Source organism: Bufo gargarizans, chromosome 10 (assembly GCF_014858855.1).
Source record: "Bufo gargarizans isolate SCDJY-AF-19 chromosome 10, ASM1485885v1, whole genome shotgun sequence".
Taxonomy (NCBI): domain Eukaryota; kingdom Metazoa; phylum Chordata; class Amphibia; order Anura; family Bufonidae; genus Bufo; species Bufo gargarizans.
Genome location: NC_058089.1, coordinates 50,630,551 through 50,657,077, shown reverse-complemented (window position 1 = coordinate 50,657,077; position 26,527 = coordinate 50,630,551).

Here is a 26,527-nt window from a genome sequence, read left to right as displayed (position 1 = left end):
GCTAAATCCTACATCAGGGTCAAGCTGTCACACCAAGTGCATTTAACCATCAATAGTCTGGTTATTTTTTGGCCATATACTACATCAGGGGCAAGCTGAGCCTGTCACCAAGTGCATTTAACCCTCAATAGTGCGGTTGTTTTTTGGCTAAATCCTACATCAGGGTCAAGCTGTCACACCAAGTGCATTTAACCATCAATAGTCTGGTTATTTTTTGGCCATATACTACATCAGGGGCAAGCTGAGCCTGTCACCAAGTGCATTTAACCCTCAATAGTGTGGTTGTTTTTTGGCTAAATCCTACATCAGGGTCAAGCTGTCACACCAAGTGCATTTAACCATCAATAGTCTGGTTATTTTTTGGCCATATACTACATCAGGGGCAAGCTGAGCCTGTCACCAAGTGCATTTAACTCTCAATAGTGCGGTTGTTTTTTTGGCTAAATCCTACATCAGGGTCAAGCTGTCACACCAAGTGCATTTAACCATCAATAGTCTGGTTATTTTTTGGCCATATACTACATCAGGGGCAAGCTGAGCCTGTTATCAAGTGCATTTAACCCTCAATAGTGCGGTTGTTTTTTGGCTAAATCCTACATCAGGGTCAAGCTGTCACACCAAGTGCATTTAACCATCAATAGTCTGGTTATTTTTTGGCCATATACGACATCAGGGGCAAGCTGAGCCTGTCACCAAGTGCATTTAACCCTCAATAGTGTGGTTGGTCAAGCTGTCACACCAAGTGCATTTAACCATCAATAGTGTGTTATTTTTTGGCCATATCCCAGTCTAATTCTGTCCGTAAACTATACCTGTCGCCCAGCGCCTAAATAATAGGCCTCAAATTTGTAGTCAGCTAAATCTGTGGTTATTGCTGTGGCTGGGCGAGTTATTTAGTGTCCGTCAGAGCACAGTTTTTGTTCTGGGTATAAATACAATTCCAATTTAGCAATTCTCTAAATTAGTGGTTTCTGCTGTATCAGGCCTACTTTAAATTTATCCCTAAAAGGCAATATTAGATTCAAGGCGCTGATAGGGTCATTCTCATAAACTTCACACATCCGGTACTGTGCATATCCCAGTCTAATTCTGTCTGTAAACGTATACCTGTCACCCAGAGCCTAAATAATAGGCCTCAAATTTATAGTCAGCTAAATCTATGGTTACTGCTGTGCCTGTATTAGTGTAATACGGTAACCTAAATAGGATAGCCAGATAGTGTTAGGTGTCTTTAAAAATAAGGCCTGAATTTGAATTCAATACATTGGGCCAAATAATATTTTTGTTGTTGTGGTGAACGATAACAATGAGGTAAACATCTAGTAAAGGACGCGGACGCGGACATGGTCGTAGTGGTGTTAGTGGACCCTCTCGTGCTGGGAGAGGATGTGGCCGTTCTGCCACAGCCACACGTCCTAGTGTACCAACTACCTCAGGTCCCAGTAGCCGCCAGAATTTACAGCGATATTTAGTGGGGCCCAATGCCGTTCTAAGGATGGTAAGGCCTGAGCAGGTAGAGGCATTAGTCAATTGGGTGGCCGACAGTGGATCCAGCACGTTCACATTATCTCCCACCCAGTCTTCTGCAGAAAGCGCACAGATGGCGCCTGAAAACCAAGCCCATCAGTCTGTCACATCACCCCCATGCATACCAGGGAAACTGTCTGAGCCGCAAGTTATGCAGCAGTCTCTTATGCTGTTTGAAGACTCCGCTGGCAGGGTTTCCCAAGGGCATCCACCTAGCCCTTCCCCAGCGGTGGAAGACATAGAATGCACTGACGCACAACCACTTATGTTTCCTGATGATGAGGACATGGGAATACCACCTCAGCATGTCTCTGATGATGACGAAACACAGGTGCCAACTGCTGCGTCTTTCTGCAGTGTGCAGACTGAACAGGAGGTCAGGGATCAAGACTGGGTGGAAGACGATGCAGGGGACGATGAGGTCCTAGACCCCACATGGAATGAAAGTCGTGCCACTGACTTTCACAGTTCGGAGGAAGAGGCAGTGGTGAGACCGAGCCAACAGCGTAGCAAAAGAGGGAGCAGTGGGCAAAAGCAGAACACCCGCCGCCAAGAGACTCCGCCTGCTACTGACCGCCGCCATCTGGGACCGAGCACCCCAAAGGCAGCTTCAAGGAGTTCCCTGGCATGGCACTTCTTCAAACAATGTGCTGACGACAAGACCCGAGTGGTTTGCACGCTGTGCCATCAGAGCCTGAAGCGAGGCATTAACGTTCTGAACCTGAGCACAACCTGCATGACCAGGCACCTGCATGCAAAGCATGAACTGCAGTGGAGTAAACACCTTAAAACCAAGGAAGTCACTCAGGCTCCCCCTGCTACCTATTCTGCTGCTGCCGCCTCGGCCTCTTCTGCTGCTGCCGCCTCGGCCTCTTCCTCCGCCTCTGGAGGAACGTTGGCACCTGCCGCCCAGCAAACAGGGGATGTACCACCAACACCACCACCACCACCTCCGTCACCAAGCGTCTCAACCATGTCACACGCCAGCGTTCAGCTCTCCATCTCACAAACATTTGAGAGAAAGCGTAAATTCCCACCTAGCCACCCTCGATCCCTGGCCCTGAATGCCAGCATTTCTAAACTACTGGCCTATGAAATGCTGTCATTTAGGCTGGTGGACACAGACAGCTTCAAACAGCTCATGTCGCTTGCTGTCCCACAGTATGTTGTTCCCAGCCGGCACTACTTCTCCAAGAGAGCCGTGCCTTCCCTGCACAACCAAGTATCCGATAAAATCAAGTGTGCACTGCGCAACGCCATCTGTGGCAAGGTCCACCTAACCACAGATACGTGGACCAGTAAGCACGGCCAGGGACGCTATATCTCCCTAACTGCACACTGGGTAAATGTAGTGGCAGCTGGGCCCCAGGCGGAGAGCTGTTTGGCGCATGTCCTTCCGCCGCCAAGGATCGCAGGGCAACATTCTTTGCCTCCTGTTGCCACCTCCTCCTACTCAGCTTCCTCCTCCTCTTCTTCCACCTGCTCATCCAGTCAGCCACACACCTTCGACACCAACTTCAGCACAGCCCGGGTAAACGTCAGCAGGCCATTCTGAAACTCATATGTTTGGGGGACAGGCCCCCACACCGCACAGGAGTTGTGGCGGAGTATAGAACAACAGACTGACGAGTGGTTGCTGCCGGTGAGCCTCAAGCCCGGCCTGGTGGTGTGCGATAATGGGCGAAATCTCATTGCAGCTCTGGGACTAGCCGGTTTGACGCACATCCCTTGCCTGGCGCATGTGCTGAATTTGGTGGTGCAGAAGTTCATTCACAACTACCCCGACATGTCAGAGCTGCTGCATAAAGTGCGGCCGGCGTTCACATCATGCTGCTGCTCGCCTGTCTGCGCTACAGCGTAACTTCGGCCTTCCCGCTCACCGCCTCATATGCGACGTGCCCACCAGGTGGAACTCCACCTTGCACATGCTGGACAGACTGTGCGAGCAGCAGCAGGCCATAGTGGAGTTTCAGCTGCAGCACGCACGGGTCAGTCGCACTGCGGAACAGCACCACTTCACCACCAATGACTGGGCCTCCATGCGAGACCTGTGTGCCCTGTTGCGCTGTTTCGAGTACTCCGCCAACATGGCCAGTGGTGATGACGCCGTTATCAGAGTAACAATACCACTTATATGTCTCCTTGAGAAAACACTTAGGGCGATGATGGAAGAGGAGGTGGCCCAGGAGGAGGAGGAGGAGGAAGAGGGGTCATTTTTAGCACTTTCAGGCCAGTCTCTTCGAAGTGACTCAGAGGGAGGTTTTTTGCAACAGCAGAGGCCAGGTACAAATGTGGCCAGCCAGGGCCCACTACTGGAGGACGAGGAGGACGAGGATGAGGAGGAGGTGGAGGAGGATGAGGATGAAGCATGGTCACAGCGGGGTGGCACCCAACGCAGCTCGGGCCCATCACTGGTGCGTGGCTGGGGGGGAAGGCAGGACGATGAGGATACGCCTCCCACAGAGGACAGCTTGTCCTTACCTCTGGGCAGCCTGGCACACATGAGCGACTACATGCTGCAGTGCCTGCGCAACGACAGCAGAGTTGCCCACATTTTAACGTGTGTGGACTACTGGGTTGCCACCCTGCTGGATCCACGCTACAAAGACAATGTGCCCACCTTACTTCCTGCACTGGAGCGTGATAGGAAGATGCGCGAGTACACGCGCACGTTGGTAGACGCGCTACTGAGAGCATTCCCAAATGTCACAGGAGAACAAGTGGAAGCCCAAGGGCAAGGCAGAGGAGGAGCAAGAAGTCGCCAAGGCAGCTGTGTCACGGCCAGCTCCTCTGAGGGCAGGGTTAGCATGGCAGAGATGTGGAAAAGTTTTGTCAACACGCCACAGCTAACTGCACCACCACCTGATACGCAACGTGTTAGCAGGAGGCAACATTTCACTAACATGGTGGAACAGTACGTGTGCACAACCCTCCACGTACTGACTGGTGGTTCAGCCCCATTCAACTTCTGGGTCTCTAAATTGTCCACGTGGCCAGAGCTAGCCTTTTATGCCTTGGAGGTGCTGGCCTGCCTGGCGGCCAGCGTTTTGTCTGAACGTGTATTCAGCACGGCAGGAGGCGTCATTACAGACAAACGCAGCCGTCTGTCTACAGCCAATGTGGACAAGCTGACGTTCATAAAAATGAACCAGGCATGGATCCCACAGGACCTGTCCATCCCTTGTGCAGATTAGACATTAACTACCTCCCCTTAACAATATATTATTGTACTCCAGGGCACTTCCTCATTCAATCCTCTTTTTATTTTCATTTTACCATTATATTGCGGGGCAACCCAAAGTTGAATGAACATCTCCTCTGTCTGGGTGTCAGGGCCTAAATATATGACAATGGACTGTTCCAATGTAGGGTGACGTGAAGCCTGATTCTCTGCTATGACATGCAGACTGATTCTCTGCTGACATGAAGCCAGATTCTCTGTCACGGGACCTCTCTCCTCTACCTGGGTGCCTGGGCCTAAATATATGACAATGGACTGTTACAGTGGTGGCTGACGTGAAGCCTGATTCTCTGCTATGACATGCAGACTGATTTTCTGCTGACATGAAGCCAGAATCTCTGTCACGGGACCTCTCTCCTCTACCTGGGTGCCTGGGCCTAAATATATGACAATGGACTGTTACAGTGGTGGCTTACGTGAAGCCTGATTCTCTGCTATGAGATGCAGACTGATTCTCTGCTGACATGAAGCCAGATTCTCTGTTACGGGACCTCTCTCCTCTACCTGGGTGCCTGGGCCTAAATATATGACAATGGACTGTTACAGTGGTGGCTGACGTGAAGCCTGATTCTCTGCTATGACATGCAGACTGATTCTCTGCTGACATGAAGCCAGATTCTCTGTTAAGGGACCTCTCTCCTCTGCCTGGGTGCCTGGGCCTAAATATATGACAATGGACTGTTACAGTGGTGGCTGACGTGAAGCCTGATTCTCTGCTATGACATACAGACTGATTCTCTGCTGACATGAAGCCAGATTCTCTGTTACGGGACCTCTCTCCTCTACCTGGGTGCCTGGGCCTAAATATATGACAATAGACTGTTACAGTGGTGGCTGACGTGAAGCCTGATTCTCTGCTATGACATGCAGACTGATTCTCTGCTGACATGAAGCCAGATTCTCTGTTACGGGACCTCTCTCCTCTGCCTGGGTGCCTGGGACTAAATATCTGACAATAGACTGTTACAGTGGTGGGTGACGTGAAGCCAGATTCTCTGCTATGGGACCTCTCTCCAATTGATATTGGTTAATTTTTTTTTATTTTTATTTTTATTTTAATTCATTTCACTATCCACATTTGTTTGCAGGGGATTTACCTACATGTTGCTGCCTTTTGCAGCCTTTTTAGTGCCGAAAAGTTCGAGTCCCCATTGACTTCAATGGGGTTCGGGTTCGGGACGAAGTACGGATTGGGTTCGGATCCCGAACCCGAACATTTCCGGGAAGTTCGGCCGAACTTCTCGAACCCGAACATCCAGGTGTTCGCTCAACTCTAGTACTTAGTGTATGTATATAATAAACCTCTCTTCGCAGCAGATGGTTTTTTACAGGGAGTGCAGAATTATTAGGCAAATGAGTATTTTGACCACATCATCCTCTTTATGCATGTTGTCTTACTCCAAGCTGTATAGGCTCGAAAGCCTACTACCAATTAAGCATATTAGGTGATGTGCATCTCTGTAATGAGAAGGGGTGTGGTCTAATGACATCAACACCCTATATCAGGTGTGCATAATTATTAGGCAACTTCCTTTACTTTGGCAAAATGGGTCAAAAGAAGGACTTGACAGGCTCAGAAAAGTCAAAAATAGTGAGATATCTTGCAGAGGGATGCAGCACTCTTAAAATTGCAAAGCTTCTGAAGCGTGATCATCGAACAATCAAACGTTTCATTCAAAATAGTCAACAGGGTCGCAAGAAGCGTGTGGAAAAACCAAGGCGCAAAGTAACTGCCCATGAACTGAGAAAAATCAAGCGTGCAGCTGCCAAGATGCCACTTGCCACCAGTTTGGCCATATTTCAGAGCTGCAACATCACTGGAGTGCCCAAAAGCACAAGGTGTGCAATACTCAGAGACATGGCCAAGGTAAGAAAGGCTGAAAGACGACCACCACTGAACAAGACACACAAGCTGAAACATCAAGACTGGGCCAAGACATATCTCAAGACTGATTTTTCTAAGGTTTTATGGACTGATGAAATGAGAGTGAGTCTTGATGGGCCAGATGGATGGGCCCGTGGCTGGATTGGTAAAGGGCAGAGAGCTCCAGTCCGACTCAGACGCCAGCAAGGTGGAGGTGGAGTACTGGTTTGGGCTGGTATCATCAAAGATGAGCTTGTGGGGCCTTTTCGGGTTGAGGATGGAGTCAAGCTCAACTCCCAGTCCTACTGCCAGTTTCTGGAAGACACCTTCTTCAAGCAGTGGAACAGGAAGAAGTCTGCATCCTTCAAGAAAAACATGATTTTCATGCAGGACAATGCTCCATCACACGCGTCCAAGTACTCCACAGCGTGGCTGGCAAGAAAGGGTATAAAATAAGAAAATCTAATGACATGGCCTCCTTGTTCACCTGATCTGAACCCCATTGAGAACCTGCGGTCCATCATCAAATGTGAGATTTACAAGGAGGGTAAACAGTACACCTCTGAACAGTGTCTGGGAGGCTGTGGTTGCTGCTGCACGCAATGTTGATGGTGAACAGATCAAAACACTGACAGAATCCATGGATGGCAGGCTTTTGAGTGTCCTTGCAAAGAAAGGTGGCTATATTGGTCACTGATTTGTTTTTGTTTTGTTTTTGAATGTCAGAAATGTATATTTGTGAATGTTGAGATGTTATATTGGTTTCACTGGTAAAAATTAATAATTGAAATGGGTTTATATTTGTTTTTTGTTAAGTTGCCTAATAATTATGCACAGTAATAGTCACCTGCACACACAGATATCCCCCTAAAATAGCTAAAACTAAAAACAAACTAAAAACTACTTCCAAAAATATTCAGCTTTGATATTAATGAGTTTTTTGGGTTCATTGAGAACATGGTTGTTGTTCAATAATAAAATTAATCCTCAAAAATACAATTTGCCTAATAATTCTGCAGTCCCTGTATATCACCGGCTCTTCTCGGTCTTTTCACCTGTTCCAGAACCGGGTATTTTAACTGAGAAATGGAGTGGTGATATTGATGAAAGTGAAATGGCAATGGCAAGAAAAAGTATCCTGTTCGGGATGGTTGACTTATGGTGAATTTTAAACCAGCACAAGCCATATTTAGTTGTTCAAAGAAGGTTCCATACACGGAAAATGTTGTCAGTAAATATTTTCCATATCAATTAATGTGCCTGGAAGTGTGTATTATTGTAGACACGGTTTCTTCAAATGATGACATAAATATATTTTTGTAGGGCGGGGCCACGTTCGTACCCATCGCGGTCCCCCATTTCTGCAAGTAAAATACATCCCCAAACATAAAATTGTTCTCAAACAATACTATCTGCCACAGTTTCATCAAAAACTCCTGTTGTGCACTGGTGTAATCACTAGTTTGTAATAGGGTAGATACCGTGTCCATACCTCCATTATGATCTATGGAGGTATAGGGGCTCACCACATCAATTGTTACTAGCCAGCTGTCCTTTGGGACTATTTGTAATTCTCTTATTACATTTAAAAAAAATGTGACGTGTCCAAAAGGAAAGATGTGGTCATTTTGACCAAAGGTGTCAATGCTGTCTTTAAAACCACAGATAAAGGAGACGGTATAGAATTCACTGATGCTGCTATCAGGCATTCCGGGGGATCTACAAGGGTCTTTTGCACTTCAGGAAGCACATAAAATACCAGATTTACATTTTCTCATCTATGCTCTGAAGCTTGCACAGTGCTAAACTACTCTGGTGATTTTAGCTTTAATCTGGAATAACGGATCATTGTCCAGCATTTTATAGGTCCCTTCATCTGACAACTGGTGTCTAACCTCTTGTATATATTTCATCATGTCCATAAGAATCAGGGATCCATCCCTTGTCTGCAGCTTTAATCACCAAGTTCTTATCCTTCATTAAAGTTTGTATGGCTAATCTCTCCTGAGTAGAGTTGAGCGAACACCTGGATGTTCGGGTTCGAGAAGTTCGGCCAAACTTCCCGGAAATGTTCGGGTTCGGGATCCGAACCCGATCCGAACTTCGTCCCGAACCCGAACCCCATTGAAGTCAATGGGGACCCGAACTTTTCGGCACTAAAACGGCTGTAAAACAGCCCAGGAAAGGGCTAGAGGGCTGCAAAAGGCAGCAACATGTAGGTAAATCCCCTGCAAACAAATGTGGATAGGGAAATGAATTAAAATAAAAATTAAATAAATAAAAATTAACCAAAATCAATTGGAGAGAGGTCCCATAGCAGAGAATCTGGCTTCCCGTCACCCACCACTGGAACAGTCCATTCTCAGATATTTAGGCCCCGGCACCCAGGCAGAGGAGAGAGGTCCCGTAACAGAGAATCTGGCTTCATGTCAGCAGAGAATCAGTCTTCATATCATAGCAGAGAATCAGGCTTCACGTCATCCACCACTGCAACAGTCCATTTTCATAAATTTAGGCCCAGCACCCAGGCAGAGGAGAGAGGTCCCGTAACAGAGGATCTGGCTTCATGTCAGCAGAGAATCAGTCTGCATGTCATAGCAGAGAATCAGGCTTCACGTCAGCCACCACTGCAACAGTCCATTGGCATATATTTAGGCCCAGCACCCAGGCAGAGGAGAGAGGTCCCGTAACAGACAATCTGGCTTCATGTCAGCAGAGAATCAGTCTTCATGTCATAGCAGAGAATCAGGCTTCACGTCACCCACCACTGTAAGAGTCCATTTTCATAAATTTAGGCCCAGCACCCAGGCAGAGGAGAGAGGTCCCGTAACAGACAATCTGGCTTCATGTCAGCAGAGAATTAGTCTGCATGTCATAGCAGAGAATGAGGCTTCACGTCAGCCACCACTGCAACAGTCCATTGTCAGATATTTAGGCCCAGCACCCAGGCAGAGGAGAGAGGTCCCGTAACAGAGAATCTGTCTTCATGTCAGCAGAGAATTAGTCTGCATGTCATAGCAGAGAATGAGGCTTCACGTCAGCCACCACTGCAACAGTCCATTGGCATATATTTATGCCCAGCACCCAGGCAGAGGAGAGAGGTCCCGTAACAGACAATCTGGCTTCATGTCAGCAGAGAATCAGTCTTCATGTCATAGCAGAGAATCAGGCTTCACGTCACCCACCACTGCAACAGTCCATTTTCATAAATTTAGGCCCAGCACCCAGGCAGAGGAGAGAGGTCCCGTAACAGAGGATCTGGCTTCATGTCAGCAGAGAATCAGTCTGCATGTCATAGCAGAGAATCAGGCTTCACGTCAGCCACCACTGCAACAGTCCATTGTCATAAATTTAGGCCCAGCACCCAGGCAGAGGAGAGAGGTCCCGTAACAGACAATCTGGCTTCATGTCAGCAGAGAATCAGTCTTCATATCATAGCAGAGAATCAGGCTTCACGTCACCCACCACTGTAAGAGTCCATTTTCATAAATTTAGGCCCAGCACCCAGGCAGAGGAGAGAGGTCCCGTAACAGACAATCTGGCTTCATGTCAGCAGAGAATTAGTCTGCATGTCATAGCAGAGAATGAGGCTTCACGTCAGCCACCACTGCAACAGTGTCATGGAACCATGAACCAGACGTACAACAAGAGATAAGTGGAAATAAGAAGGCTTTATTGAAAATAAAGCTGTAAGCAAAAGTCCAAACGGATGGCTAAACCGAAGCAGGGTCTTGCGTAGCCATAGGTCAGGAACCAGAAGGGTAGTCAGACGAAGCCTGGATCAGGAACCAGCAGGGTAGTCAGACGAAGCCAGGATCAGGAACCAGCGGGGTAGTCAGACGAGGCCAGGATCAGGAACCAGAAGCAGCAGCAGTCTTAGAAGCATGTGAACACAGGAGGACCAAGCAAGGAACTGAAGCCACAGACCTCCTATATATATGAGCTAGGCATCCAGCTCCTCCCAGTGGGAAGGAGAAGCCGCAGGGTGGGAGGCTACAAGAAACCCAGAAACCAAGATGGCCGCCAGCACATGTCAAACGAAGGAGAACAGCAAGAAGGTAAGACCATGACAGTACCCCCCCCTCAAGGGCCCCTCCTCCGCGGAGTAAGGAACGGTTTCTGAGGGAAGCGTGCGTGGAAGGCTCGGAGCAAAGCAGGAGCATGGACATCTGCGGAGGGAACCCAGGAACGCTCCTCTGGACCATAACCACGCCAATGGACCAAAAACTGCAACCGACCGCGGACCAGGCGTGAGTCCAGGATATTGCTCACCTCATATTCCTCACGATTGCCCACTTGGACCGGACGGGGCCGAGGAACCGAGGAAGTGAAACGATTACACACCAATGGCTTCAACAGGGAGACATGAAACACGTTGGAGATCCGCATGCCAGGAGGAAGCGCAAGGGCATAGGCTACCGGATTTACCCTGCGAAGCACTGGGAAGGGACCAACAAAGCGAGGCGCCAGCTTGGGAGTGGGCACTCGAAGGTTGAGGTTGCGGGTGGACAACCATACACGGTCTCCGACCTGGTAGGAAGGAGCGGGCGCTCGTCTGCGATCAGCCTGGAGTCTCTGGCGCTGCGCAGAGACCTCAAGGGACCTCTGGATCTGTACCCAAGAAGCACGTAGGACGGAAAGGTGATCCTCCACAGCCGGAATATCCTGGGGAGAGAATACCTCCGGTAACACGGCAGGTTGGAACCCATAATTGGCCATGAAGGGAGACGTCCCAGAGGAAGAGTTCACCGCCGTGTTCCTGGCAAACTCAGCCCAAGGCAGGAGGTCAACCCAATTGTCTTGGTGATCGGAGACATAGCAACGAAGGAATTGCTCCAAGGCCTGATTGGATCGTTCTGCGGCCCCATTGGACTGAGGGTGGTAGGCCGAGGAGAAAGAGAGATGAATCCCCAACTGGGAGCAAAAGGCGCGCCAGAACCTGGACACAAACTGACTCCCCCGATCCGACACAATCTCCTTGGGCAAACCGTGCAACCGGAAGACCTCCCTGGCGAAAATCGTGGCCAACTCTTGTGCAGAGGGTAACTTCTTGAGAGGAACACAGTGGCACATTTTGGAAAACCGATCCACAATCATGAGAATGACCGTATGGCCTCGGGATGCAGGGAGGTCCACAATGAAATCCATCCCCAGGTGTGACCATGGGCGCTCCCCGGTGGCTATGGGTTGCAAAAGGCCCAACGGAAGGTGCCGAGGGGACTTACTCTGGGCACAAACGGAGCATGCCGCTACATATGCGGCGATGTCGGAACGTAGAGAAGGCCACCAGAACAGACGTGAAACAGCCCAGGACAGCTGATTCTTTCCAGGATGCCCCGCGGCCTTGGAGTTATGGTAGGTTCGCAACAACCGAGTGCGCAACTCCTCAGGCACAAAACATCTGCCGTTGGGTCTCCCAGAGGGAGCACCAGATTGAGCCGCCAAAATCTGCTCACCCAGGGGAGAGGTCAGGCTGGTGCGAATGGCGGCCAGGATCTGATTCGAAGGTATGACCGAAGTCGGAATCGCCTCCTTCCCGGACAGCTCGGAGTACTGCCGTGATAAGGCATCCGCTCTGATGTTCTTGGAACCGGGTAGGTAGGAGACCACGTAATTAAAACGTGACAAGAACAGAGCCCATCTGGCCTGACGTGGTGTCAATCTCTTGGCCTCAGAAAGGTAGGTCAGATTCTTGTGGTCCGTCAGGATGAGAACCGGAACCACCGAACCCTCGAGCAAGTGCCTCCATTCTTTAAGGGCCTGCACGATGGCCAATAACTCCCTGTCACCAATCTGATAGTTGCACTCCGCGGAAGACAGTTTCCGGGAGTAAAACCCACAAGGAAGCAGAGGGCCCTCTGGTGTTCTACGCTGAGACAGAAGGGCGCCTACTCCCGTCTCAGACGCGTCCACCTCGAGGACAAAGGGCAACCCAGGGTTGGGATGCGACAGAATCGGAGCCGACACAAAGGCGGACTTTAGAGCCTCAAAAGCTCGGATGGCCTCGAGCGGCCAGACCTGGAAATTACTGCCCTTCCTGGTCAGATCCGTGAGAGGCTTGGCTAGCATAGAAAAGTCCCTGATGAACTTCCGATAATAATTGGCGAAGCCCAAAAAGCGCTGCAGGGCACGGAGACCACTGGGCTGGGGCCACTGTAAGACAGCCGAAACCTTCTCAGGATCCATGGAGAACCCCTCAGCGGAAATGATGTAACCTAAGAAGGTTACCTGGGATCGGTGAAATTCGCATTTCTCAAGCTTACCGAACAGCCTGTTCTCTCGTAACCGTTGCAACACTCGTCTGACATCCATAATGTGGACCTCCATGGATTCAGAATATACCAAGATGTCATCCAAATAGACCACCACACACTGCTGCAACAGGTCACGGAAAACATCGTTGATGAATTCCTGGAAGACTGCGGGCGCATTGCACAACCCAAAGGGCATAACCAAGGATTCATAATGACCGGTCCTGGTGTTAAACGCGGTCTTCCACTCATCGCCCGCCTTGATCCTTACCAGGTTATATGCCGCCCTCAGGTCGAGTTTGGTAAAGACCGTGGCCCCTTTGAGGCGATCGAACAGCTCGGAAATCAAGGGTATCGGGTAAGCGTTCTTGATCGTGATGCGATTGAGACCCCCTGTAATCGATGCAAGGCCTCAACTCACCGCCCTTCTTTTTCACAAAGAAAAATCCAGCCCCTGCCGGGGACGAGGATTTGCGAATGTGTCCGCGTGAAAGCGCCTCCCTCACGTACTCCTCCATGGCCTCATTCTCCGCTACCGACAGTGGATAGACTTTGCCACGAGGAGGAACGGCACCAGATTGTAACTCTATGGCACAATCGTATGGGCGGTGCGGAGGTAGGGCAACCGCGCGCACCTTATCGAATACATCCCGGTACTCTTCGTATTCAGGAGGCAACAGAGAGTCCGAGGAAGTACACAGCAACTTGACAGGCCCATGGATGCAACTAGCCCCACACTGCGGTGACCACGAGAGGATCTCGGCCGATCTCCAATCGAAAGTCGGATTATGCTTCTGGAGCCAGGGGTACCCCAAGACCACCGAGTAGTGTGGAGACAAAATCACCTGGAGACAGACCGACTCTCTGTGAACGGCACCAATGGCTATCCCCACTGGAAGGGTCTCATGAGTCACGTGTGGCGGCAGAAGGGGTCTGCCGTCTATCGCCTCAAGAGCCAGTGGGGAACCTCGAGGCTGCAGAGGAATGGAATTGGCGGCAGCGAACACACTATCAATGAACAAACCACCAGCACCAGAGTCCACCAACGCCTGGGTCGTCACCGAGCCCCCGACCCAGGAGAGGACAACAGTGATCAGTGGTTTGTCAACACGGGAAACCGGGGACGAGGAGACTCCACCCAAGATCTGCCCCCGACAGGATCTCAGGTGCGAGCGTTTCCCGGACGGTTCGGACATGCCAACCGAAAATGCCCACCGAGACCACAGTACATGCATCGGCCCTCGCGTCTCCGGAGTACCCTCTCCCCCTCGGACAGGCGAGCAAACCCCAGCTGCATGGGTTCACCCCCAGACAAGTCATCCCCAGGAGGCGTGGGAGGAGAGGGAGGCACGGGTGGGACAGCAAACGTAGGCGCCAATCTGTTAGAAGACCTCCGCAGGCTCTCCTTAAAGGAAGGTCTCTCCCTGAGTCTGGTGTCAATCAAAATCAGGAAAGAAATAAGAGACTCGAGCTCCACTGGTAGGTCCTTAGCTGCAACCTCATCCTTCAAGGCATCCGAGAGACCATGAGAGAAAGCAGCGACCAGAGCCTCATTATTGCAGCCCACCTCTGCTGCCAGGGTACGAAACTCAATGGCGTATTCAGCTACGGATCGTGAACCCTGTCTGATGGACATAAGGAGCTTCGCAGCAGAGGCAGCACGAGCCGGCACATCGAATACCTTCCGAAGAGAAGCAACAAAACCGGAAAACTCGGCAACCACCGGATTGTTGTTCTCCCATAAAGGGCTGGCCCAGGCCAAGGCCTTGACCGAGAGCAGCGAGATCAAGAAGCCCACCTTTGATCTCTCAGTAGGAAAGGCATGTGGCAGCAACTCGAAATAAATGCCCACCTGGTTAAGGAAACCTCGGCACTGAGTTGGCTCTCCCCCAAAGCGCTGTGGAAGGGGGGCAGAACCGGTCATACCCCGAGACACCGCAGGCGCAGCAACAGGTGTCGGGGTAGACTCTGGCGCAACAACCGGAGCGGCAGTAGGAACGGGCCCAGGAGCGACAACCGACCCATCGGCAACGGAAGCGAAATGAGCCGTGCGTTCAAGCAGGGTTTGCAACGCCACAGCGAACCGACCCAACAGGTGATCCTGCTGATCAAGTCTGGCAACCAGCGTAGGTAGCGAGGATGGCCCTGTACCGTCAGAATTCATAGCTTGGTCCTAATGTCATGGAACCATGAACCAGACGTACAACAAGAGATAAGTGGAAATAAGAAGGCTTTATTGAAAATAAAGCTGTAAGCAAAAGTCCAAACGGATGGCTAATCCGAAGCAGGGTCTTGCGTAGCCAGAGGTCAGGAACCAGAAGGGTAGTCAGACGAAGCCTGGATCAGGAACCAGCAGGGTAGTCAGACGAAGCCAGGATCAGGAACCAGCGGGGTAGTCAGACGAGGCCAGGATCAGGAACCAGAAGCAGCAGCAGTCTTAGAAGCATGTGAACACAGGAGGACCAAGCAAGGAACTGAAGCCACAGACCTCCTATATATATGAGCTAGGCATCCAGCTCCTCCCAGTGGGAAGGAGAAGCCGCAGGGTGGGAGGCTACAAGAAACCCAGAAACCAAGATGGCCGCCAGCACATGTCAAACGAAGGAGAACAGCAAGAAGGTAAGACCATGACAAACAGTCCAATGTCAGATATTTAGGCCCAGCACCCAGGCAGAGGAGAGAGGTCCCGTAACAGAGAATCTGTCTTCATGTCAGCAGAGAATTAGTCTGCATGTCATAGCAGAGAATGAGGCTTCACGTCAGCCACCACTGCAACAGTCCATTGGCATATATTTAGGCCCAGCACCCAGGCAGAGGAGAGAGGTCCCGTAACAGACAATCTGGCTTCATGTCAGCAGAGAATCAGTCTTCATGTCATAGCAGAGAATCAGGCTTCACGTCACCCACCACTGCAACAGTTCATTTTCATAAATTTAGGCCCAGCACCCAGGCAGAGGAGAGAGGTCCCGTAACAGACAATCTGGCTTCATGTCAGCAGAGAATTAGTCTGCATGTCATAGCAGAGAATGAGGCTTCACGTCAGCCACCACTGCAACAGTCCATTGGCATATATTTAGGCCCAGCACCCAGGCAGAGGAGAGAGGTCCCGTAACAGACAATCTGGCTTCATGTCAGCAGAGAATTAGTCTGCATGTCATAGCAGAGAATGAGGCTTCACGTCAGCCACCACTGCAACAGTCCATTGGCATATATTTAGGCCCAGCACCCAGGCAGAGGAGAGAGGTCCCGTAACAGACAATCTGGCTTCATGTCAAGAGAGAATCAGTCTTCATGTCATAGCAGAGAATCAGGCTTCACGTCACCCACCACTGCAACAGTCCATTTTCATAAATTTAGGCCCAGCACCCAGGCAGAGGAGAGAGGTCCCGTAACAGAGGATCTGGCTTCATGTCAGCAGAGAATCAGTCTGCATGTCATAGCAGAGAATCAGGCTTCACGTCAGCCACAACTGCAACAGTCCATTGTCATAAATTTAGGCCCAGCACTCAGGCAGAGGAGAGAGGTCCCGTAACAGACAATCTGGCTTCATGTCAGCAGAGAATCAATCTTCATATCATAGCAGAGAATCAGGCTTCACGTCACCCACCACTGTAAGAGTCCATTTTCATAAATTTAGGCCCAGCACCCAGGCAGAGGAAAGAGGTCCCGTAACAGACAATCTGGCTTCATGTCAGCAGAGAATTAGTCTGCATGTCATAGCAGAGAATGAGGCTTCACGTCAGCCACCACTGCAACAGTCCATTGTCAGATATTTAGGCCCAGCACCCAGGCAGAGGAGAGAGGTCCCGTAACAGAGAATCTGTCTTCATGTCAGCAGAGAATTAGTCTGCATGTCATAGCAGAGTATGAGGCTTCACGTCAGCCACCACTGCAACAGTCCATTGGCATATTTTTAGGCCCAGCACCCAGGCAGAGGAGAGAGGTCCCGTAACAGACAATCTGGCTTCATGTCAGCAGAGAATCAGTCTTCATGTCATAGCAGAGAATCAGGCTTCACGTCACCCACCACTGCAACAGTCCATTGTCATAAATTTAGGCCCAGCACCCAGGCAGAGGAGAGAGGTCCCGTAACAGACAATCTGGCTTCATGTCAGCAGAGAATTAGTCTGCATGTCATAGCAGAGAATGAGGCTTCACGTCAGCCACCACTGCAACAGTCCATTGGCATATATTTAGGCCCAGCACCCAGGCAGAGGAGAGAGGTCCCGTAACAGACAATCTGGCTTCATGTCAGCAGAGAATTAGTCTGCATGTCATAGCAGAGAATGAGGCTTCACGTCAGCCACCACTGCAACAGTCCATTGGCATATATTTAGGCCCAGCACCCAGGCAGAGGAGAGAGGTCCCGTAACAGACAATCTGGCTTCATGTCAGCAGAGAATCAGTCTTCATGTCATAGCAGAGAATCAGGCTTCACGTCACCCACCACTGCAACAGCCTATTTTCATAAATTTAGGCCCAGCACTCAGGCAGAGGAGAGAGGTCCCGTAACAGAGGATCTGGCTTCATGTCAGCAGAGAATCAGTCTGCATGTCATAGCAGAGAATCAGGCTTCACGTCAGCCACCACTGCAACAGTCCATTGTCATAAATTTAGGCCCAGCACCCAGGCAGAGGAGAGAGGTACAGTAACAGACAATCTGGCTTCATGTCAGCAGAGAATCAGTCTTCATATCATAGCAGAGAATCAGGCTTCACGTCACCCACCACTGTAAGAGTCCATTTTCATAAATTAAGGCCCAGCACCCAGGCAGAGGAGAGAGGTCCCATAACAGACAATCTGGCTTCATGTCAGCAGAGAATTAGTCTGCATGTCATAGCAGAGAATGAGGCTTCACGTCAGCCACCACTGCAACAGTCCATTGTCAGATATTTATGCCCAGCACCCAGGCAGAGGAGAGAGGTCCCGTAACAGAGAATCTGTCTTCATGTCAGCAGAGAATTAGTCTGCATGTCATAGCAGAGAATGAGGCTTCACGTCAGCCACCACTGCAACAGTCCATTGGCATATATTTAGGCCCAGCACCCAGGCAGAGGAGAGAGGTCCCGTAACAGACAATCTGGCTTCATGTCAGCAGAGAATCAGTCTTCATGTCATAGCAGAGAATCAGGCTTCACGTCACCCACCACTGCAACAGTCCATTTTCATAAATTTAGGCCCAGCACCCAGGCAGAGGAGAGAGGTCCCGTAACAGACAATCTGGCTTCATGTCAGCAGAGAATTAGTCTGCATGTCATAGCAGAGAATGAGGCTTCACGTCAGCCACCACTGCAACAGTCCATTGGCATATATTTAGGCCCAGCACCCAGGCAGAGGAGAGAGGTCCCGTAACAGACAATCTGGCTTCATGTCAGCAGAGAATTAGTCTGCATGTCATAGCAGAGAATGAGGCTTCACGTCAGCCACCACTGCAACAGTCCATTGGCATATATTTAGGCCCAGCACCCAGGCAGAGGAGAGAGGTCCCGTAACAGACAATCTGGCTTCAAGTCAGCAGAGAATTAGTCTGCATGTCATAGCAGAGAATGAGGCTTCACGTCAGCCACCACTGCAACAGTCCATTGGCATATATTTAGGCCCAGCACCCAGGCAGAGGAGAGAGGTCCCGTAACAGAGAATCTGTCTTCATGTCAGCAGAGAATTAGTCTGCATGTCATAGCAGAGAATCAGGCTTCACGTCACCCAACATTGGAACAGTCCATTGGCATATATTTAGGCCCCGGCACCCAGACAGAGGAGAGGTTCATTCAACTTTGGGTAGCCTCGCAATATAATGGTAAAATGAAAATAAAAATAGGATTGAATGAGGAAGTGCCCTGGAGTCCAATAATATATGGTTAAGGGGAGGTAGTTAATGTCTGATCTGGACAAGGGACGGACAGGTCCTGTGGGATCCATGCCTGGTTCATTTTTATGAACGTCAGCTTGTCCACATTGGCTGTAGACAGGCGGCTGCTATTTTTGTCTGTAATGACGCCCCCTGCCGTGCTGAATACACGTTCAGACAAAACGCTGGCCGCCGGGCAGGCCAGCACCTCCAAGGCATAAAAGGCTAGCTCTGGCCACGTGGACAATTTAGAGACCCAGAAGTTGAATGGGGCCGAACCATCAGTCAGTACGTGGAGGGGTGTGCACACGTACTGTTCCACCATGTTAGTGAAATGTTGCCTCCTGCTAACACGTTGCATATCAGGTGGTGGTGCAGTTAGCTGTGGCGTGTTGACAAAAGTTTTCCACATCTCTGCCATGCTAACCCTGCCCTCAGAGGAGCTGGCCGTGACACAGCTGCCTTGGCGACCTCTTGCTCCTCCTCTGCCTTGGCCTTGGGCTTCCACTTGTTCCCCTGTGACATTTGGGAATGCTCTCAGTAGCGCGTCTACCAACGTGCGCTTGTACTCGCGCATCTTCCTATCACGCTCCAGTGCAGGAAAGAAGGTGGGCACATTGTCTTTGTAGCGTGGATCCAGCAGGGTGGCAACCCAGTAGTCCGCACAGGTTAAAATGTGGGCAACTCTGCTGTCGTTGCGCAGGCACTGCAGCATGTAGTCGCTCATGTGTGCCAGGCTGCCCAGGGGTAAGGACAAGCTGTCCTCTGTGGGAGGCGTATCGTCATTGTCCTGCCTTTCCCCCCAGCCACGCACCAGTGATGGACCCGAGCTGCGTTGGGTGCCACCCCGCTGTGACCATGCTTCATCCTCATCCTCCTCCACCTCCTCCTCATCCTCGTCCTCCTCGTCCTCCAGTAGTGGGCCCTGGCTGGCCACATTTGTACCTGGCCTCTGCTGTTGCCAAAAACCTCCCTCTGAGTCACTTCGAAGAGACTGGCCTGAAAGTGCTAAAAATGACCCCTCTTCCTCCTCCTCCTCCACCTGGGCCACCTCCTCTTCCATCATCGCCCTAAGTGTTTTCTCAAGGAGACATAGAAGTGGTATTGTAACGCTGATAACGGCGTCATCGCCACTGGCCATGTTGGTGGAGTACTCGAAACAGCGCAACAGGGCACACAGGTCTCGCATGGAGGCCCAGTCATTGGTGGTGAAGTGGTGCTGTTCTGTAGTGCGACTGACCCGTGCGTGCTGCAGCTGAAACTCCACTATGGCCTGCTGCTGCTCGCACAGTCTGTCCAGCATGTGCAAGGTGGAGTTCCACCTGGTGGGCACGTCGCATATGAGGCGGTGAGCGGGAAGGCCGAAGTTACGCTGTAGCGCAGACAGGCGAGCAGCAGCAGGATGTGAACGCCGGAAGCGCGAACAGACGGCCCGGACTTTATGCAGCAGCTCTGACATGTCGGGGTAGTTGTGAATGAACTTCTGCACCACCAAATTCAGCACATGCGCCAAGCAAGGGATGTGCGTCAAATTGGCTAGTCCCAGAGCTGCTACGAGATGTCGCCCATTATCACACACCACCAGGCCGGGCTTGAGGCTCACCGGCAGCAACCACTCGTCGGTCTGTTGTTCTATACCCCGCCACAACTCCTGTGCGGTGTGGGGCCTGTCCCCCAAACATATGAGTTTCAGAATGGCCTGCTAACGTTTACCCCGGGCTGTGCTGAAGTTGGTGGTGAAGGTGTGTGGCTGACTGGATGAGCAGGTGGAAGAAGAGGAGGAGGAAGCCGAGAAGGAGGAGGTGGCAACAGGAGGCAAAGAATGTTGCCCTGCGATCCTTGGCGGCGGAAGGACGTGCGCTAAACAGCTCTCCGCCTGGGGCCCAGCTGCCACTACATTTACCCAGTGTGCAGTTAGGGAGATATAGCGTCCCTGGCCGTGCTTACTGGTCCACGTATCTGTGGTTAGGTGGACCTTGCTACAGATGGCGTTGCGCAGTGCACACTTGATTTTATCGGATACTTGGTTGTGCAGGGAAGGCACGGCTCTCTTGGAGAAGTAGTGGCGGCTGGGAACAACATACTGTGGGACAGCAAGCGACATGAGCTGTTTGAAGCTGTCTGTGTCCACCAGCCTAAATGACAGCATTTCATAGGCCAGTAGTTTAGAAATGCTGGCATTCAGGGCCAGGGATCGAGGGTGGCTAGGTGGGAATTTACGCTTTCTCTCAAATGTTTGTGAGATGGAGAGCTGAACGCTGGCGTGTGACATGGTTGAGACGCTTGGTGACGGAGGTGGTGGTGGTGGTGTTGGTGGTACATCCCCTGTTTGCTGGGCGGCAGGTGCCAACGTTCCTCCAGAGGCGGAGGAAGAGGCCGAGGCGGCAGCAGCAGAAGAGGCCGAGGCGGCAGCAGCAGAAGAGGTAGCAGGGGGAGCCTGAGTGACTTCCTTGGTTTTAAGGTGTTTACTCCACTGCAGTTCATGCTTTGCATGCAGGTGCCTGGTCATGCAGGTTGTGCTCAGGTTCAGAACGTTAATGCCTCGCTTCAGGCTCTGATGGCACAGCGTGCAAACCACTCGGGTCTTGTCGTCAGCACATTGTTTGAAGAAGTGCCATGCCAGGGAACTCCTTGAAGCTGCCTTTGGGGTGCTCGGTCCCAGATGGCGGCGGTCAGTAGCAGGCGGAGTCTCTTGGCGGCGGGTGTTCTGCTTTTGCCCACTGCTCCCTCTTTTGCTACGCTGTTGGCTCGGTCTCACCACTGCCTCTTCCTCCGAACTGTGAAAGTCAGTGGCACGACCTTCATTCCATGTGGGGTCTAGGACCTCATCGTCCCCTGCATCGTCTTCCACCCAGTCTTGATCCCTGACCTCCTGTTCAGTCTGCACACTGCAGAAAGACGCAGCAGTTGGCACCTGTGTTTCGTCATCATCAGAGACATGCTGAGGTGGTATTCCCATGTCCTCATCATCAGGAAACATAAGTGGTTGTGCGTCAGTGCATTCTATGTCTTTCACCGCTGGGGAAGGGCTAGGTGGATTCCCTTGGGAAACCCTGCCAGCGGAGTCTTCAAACAGCATAAGAGACTGCTGCATAACTTGAGGCTCAGACAGTTTCCCTGGTATGCATGGGGGTGATGTGACAGACTGATGGGGTTGGTTTTCAGGCGCCATCTGTGCGCTTTCTGCAGAAGACTGGGTGGGAGATAATGTGAACGTGCTGGATCCACTGTCGGCCACCCAATTGACTAATGCCTGTACCTGCTCAGGCCTTACCATCCTCAGAACGGCATTGGGCCCCACCATATATCGCTGTAAATTCTGGCGGCTACTGGGACCTGAGGTAGTTAGTACACTAGGACGTGTGGATGTGGCAGAACGGCCACGTCCTCTCCCAGCACCAGAGGGTCCACTAACACCACCACGACCATGTCCACGTCCGCGTCCCTTACTAGATGTTTTCCTCATTGTTATGGTTCACCACAACAACAAAAATATTATTTGGCCCAATGTATTGTGTTCAAATTCAGCGGGATATAAATTTGAGGCCTACTATTTAGGCGCTGGGTGACCGGTATGGATTTAGTGACAGAATTAGACTTGGAAATGCACAGTAGCGTGTGTGTGAAGTTATTCTGAATGACCCAATGTGCACCTTGAATATTATATACCCTTTTAGGGATAGATTTCAAATAGCTCTGATATAGCACAAACCACTAAATTATGAAATTGCTAAATTGGGAATTGTATTTCAACCCAGAACAAAAAATGTGCTTTGACGGACACTAAATAACTTTCCCAGCCACAACAGGACAGCGGTAACGAGAGATTTAGCAGGATATAAGTTTGAGGCCTAGTATTTAGGCGCTGGGTGACCGGTATGGATTTACTAACAGAATTGGACTTGGAAATGCACAGTAGCGTGTGTGTGAAGTTATTCTGAATGACCCTATGTGCACCTTGAATATTATATACCCTTTTAGGGATAGATTTCAAATAGCTCTGATATAGCAGAAACCACTAAATTATGAAATTGCTAAATTGGGAATTGTATTTCAACCCAGAACAAAAAATGTGCTTTGACAGACACTAAATAACTTTCCCAGCCACAACAGGACAGCGGTAACGAGAGATTTAGCGGGATTTAAATTTGAGGCCTAGTATTTAGGCGCTGGGTGACCTGTATGGATTTACTAACAGAATTGGACTTGGAAATGCACAGTAGCGTGTGTGTGAAGTTATTCTGAATGACCCTATAAGCACCTTGAATATTATATACCCTTTTAGGGATAGATTTCAAATAGCTCTGATATAGCAGAAACCACTAAATTATGAAATTGCTAAATTGGGAATTGTATTTCAACCCTGAACAAAAAATGTGCTTTGACGGACACTAAACTTGCCCAACCACAATAGGACAGCGGTAACGACAGATTTAGCGGGATATAAATTTGAGGCCTAGTATTTAGGCGCTGGGTGACCGGTATGGATTTAGTGACAGAATTAGACTGGGATATGGACAAAAAATAACCACACTATTGCTGGTTAAATGCACTTGGTGACGGGCTTAGCTTGCCACTGATGTAGTATATGGCCAAAAAATGAACAGACTATTGCTGGTTAAATGCACTTGGTGTGATAGCTTGACCAACCACACTACTGAGGGTTAAATGCACTTGGTGACGGGCGCAGCTTGCCCCTGATGTAGTATATGGCCAAAAAATGAACAGACTATTGCTGGTTGAATGCACTTGGTGACGGGCGCAGCTTGCCCCTGATGTAGTATATGGCCAAAAAATAAACAGACTATTGCTGGTTAAATGCAATTGGTGTGACAGCTTCACCCTGATGTAGGCTTTAGCCAAAAAACAACCACACCATTGAGGGTTAAATGCACTTGGTCGCAGCTTGTGCTGGCGCACCACAAGACACAAAATGGCCGCCGATCACCCCAGAAAAATGTGACTGACAAACGGTCTGGGCAGCCTAAAAACAGTGAGCAATTGAGTATCAGCAGCTCAATGATCCACAGCTGCAGATCGATCAATAATCAAGTACTTTGGAGGAGTTAATCTGCCTAATCTCGCCCTACTGTCGCAGCCGCAACCTCTCCCTACGCTAATCAGAGCAGAGTGACGGGCGGCGCTATGTGACTCCAGCTTAAATAGAGGCTGGGTCACATGGTGCTCTGGCCAATCACAGCCATGCCAATAGTAGGCATGGCTGTGATGGCCTCTTGGGGCAAGTAGTATGACGCTTGTTGATTGGCTGCTTTGCAGCCTTTCAAAAAGCGCCAAGAAAGCGTCACAAAAGCGCCAAGAAAGCGACGAACACCGAACCCGAACCCGGACTTTTACGAAAATGTCCGGGTTCGGGTCCGTGTCACGGACACCCCAAAATTCGGTACGAACCCGAACTATACAGTTCGAGTTCGCTCATCCCTACTCCTGAGAGGTAAAATTTTGTGTTATTCATAGCTTCCCTTTTCTAATGGAATCCATGAGAATCTGGGTGTCCTTAGTGACTAGATGTATAAAGGCCTCAACCGAATAAAAACTCTTTGGGCACGTGGGCTGTGGGATCCCAATATCTACGTCCTTTTTCCCAGAGGGGCAACAGCCGGTGCCCACCAGGAGGAGGGCCACAAACACCGGCGGCCAGACCGTGACCGGAGAGATACACAACATACAGACTCGCTCACAGGTACGGCCTCTTCTTTGAATATTAATTTTTCCACTGCAATTCTCAGCCCCATACAGGTTAGGGCTTTATAAAAGGGCCTATCTTTTAGCCTGATCGTCCGGTTTGACAGTTTTCAGTTGGAGATTGATCTGCAGCCCTTTCTTAGAAAAATCTGACTTAAAACACATTTTGCAGAAAAAGGACCTTCCACTGGAGACTGTGAGACCGGCAGAGATAATACAGAGAAACTTACACTAATTGATCTGGGCCTGAGAGTGAAAAGTAATTATATTCCCCATGAGAGTTATCATCCGGTTGAGGCCTTTATATATCTGGTCACTAAGGACACCCAGACACATGCGGTGGAGCACGTTCCTACATAAAAATCATTGCTTTCTTGAAAGATGCAGACTTTTTCCTTCACCACTGCTCGACGAAAGTATCTTCTAAAAACTGGCAGAAGGGTTGGGAGTTGATTTTGAGTCCATCTTCAACACAAAAAGGTCCAACTAGCTCAACTTTAATAATACCAGCCCATAGCAGTACCCCACCTCCACCTTGCTGGCATCTGAGCTCTGTGCCCATTACTGATTCGGCCACGGGCCGCGAAGAGTCACTCTCATCTCATTAGTCCATAAAACACGTCTCAATGTCTTGTTCAGTGGTGGTCGGATTTCAGGCTTCCTTACCTTGGCCATGTCTTAGAACACCTTGTTCTTCTGGCCACTCCAGGGAGGTTGCAGTTCTGGAGGATAATGGGTTCCTGGTCTCTTCACATGTGATTCTTCTCAAATATTTGGGAGTTAATCTGCATCTTTTTTTCTCAACACTTTGTTTAAGACCTTGTTAATTTTTTTGTAACCAAACATTTCTGATCACAACCCAATATCCTTGCAATCTTAAGAGTGCTACATCCCAACAATTTAGGATTTTTCAGAGTCAGTTAAATGTCTTTTTTGGCCCATTTTGCTTGAGGAAGCTGCCTAATAATTATGTACACCTTGATATAAGGAATTGATCTCCTTAGGCCACACCATCCCTCATTACACAAATACACATCACCTGATGCTTCAATCCAATAAGTGTTAGTCACTTGTCTAATAATTGTGCACACAGTGTAGAGATTTCTTTATTGACTACATCTGCTTTAATTCTCCACAGGAAAAGCCAAAACCATCTTCTATCCCAAGGTGGAGAAAATGGATCAGAAACATCTTGTGCTGGGTGAGAAGCCCTCATGTTATCTAGTTTTTTTCCTATTACATGTATGTTATACTGCTGTAATGTAAGGACATGCTGAGAAATCCTGATGGGCCCCATCTCCTGACATACATTTCCTTTGTAGAGCCGTGCATCAGCGAAAGTGTCGCTAGGAACACCAATAAGAGCACCTCCATCTGAGCCTGAAACCAGGACAGTCAAGACCTAGACAGAAGACCTAGGCCTGAGGACAAGCAACTTTGTCCAAGTTGATGAGAAGGGACTTACAAAGATCCACATGGTTGATGTGGCAACTCTGGGGACCGAACAAGACATGATCCCTGTGGTGGGTGTGACAAGGACTGGACGTAACCTTGTAAGGGGGTGCTTCTATGAGGACTGTTAAAAGGTAGCGCTTCTCCCCCTTTCTACGGCTTGTATTGTTCAACTGTGAATTGTCAGTGGTGGCTAATGTCTGGTTATGTTCTGCATAATGAATGTGCCTGCTGTTTTACATTTTTATTGCAGGCATTGTCCCTTTAACAGTCGTCTATTTTGCGGGACTGCATTAATGTGCTGTAGCCTGCAGTGCTCTACATTGCTGTCACGGCCTATTGTGTACGCTGTGACACTGTTGCCACACCTGCGGTTGCCCGCGGCAACGTGTTGCTGTGAGAGCATGCGGTGGCAGTGTCTCGGCCTTCTGGGTGATTGCCGTGACATGGTTGCCATGCATGCTTTTGCCGGTGGTAACGTGTGGTTTGGTATGGTTGTGTGTGCACTTAACCTTTTAAGTGGCTTATTTCATCTGTCTGGTGTTGGAAGGGTTAGCTCCCTCCCTTGTGTTTTGTTAACACTAGGTTTATGTGTTTGTGGGTGTGGCTGCTTGGGCTATTTAGTCTCTGCTGGAAGCCTG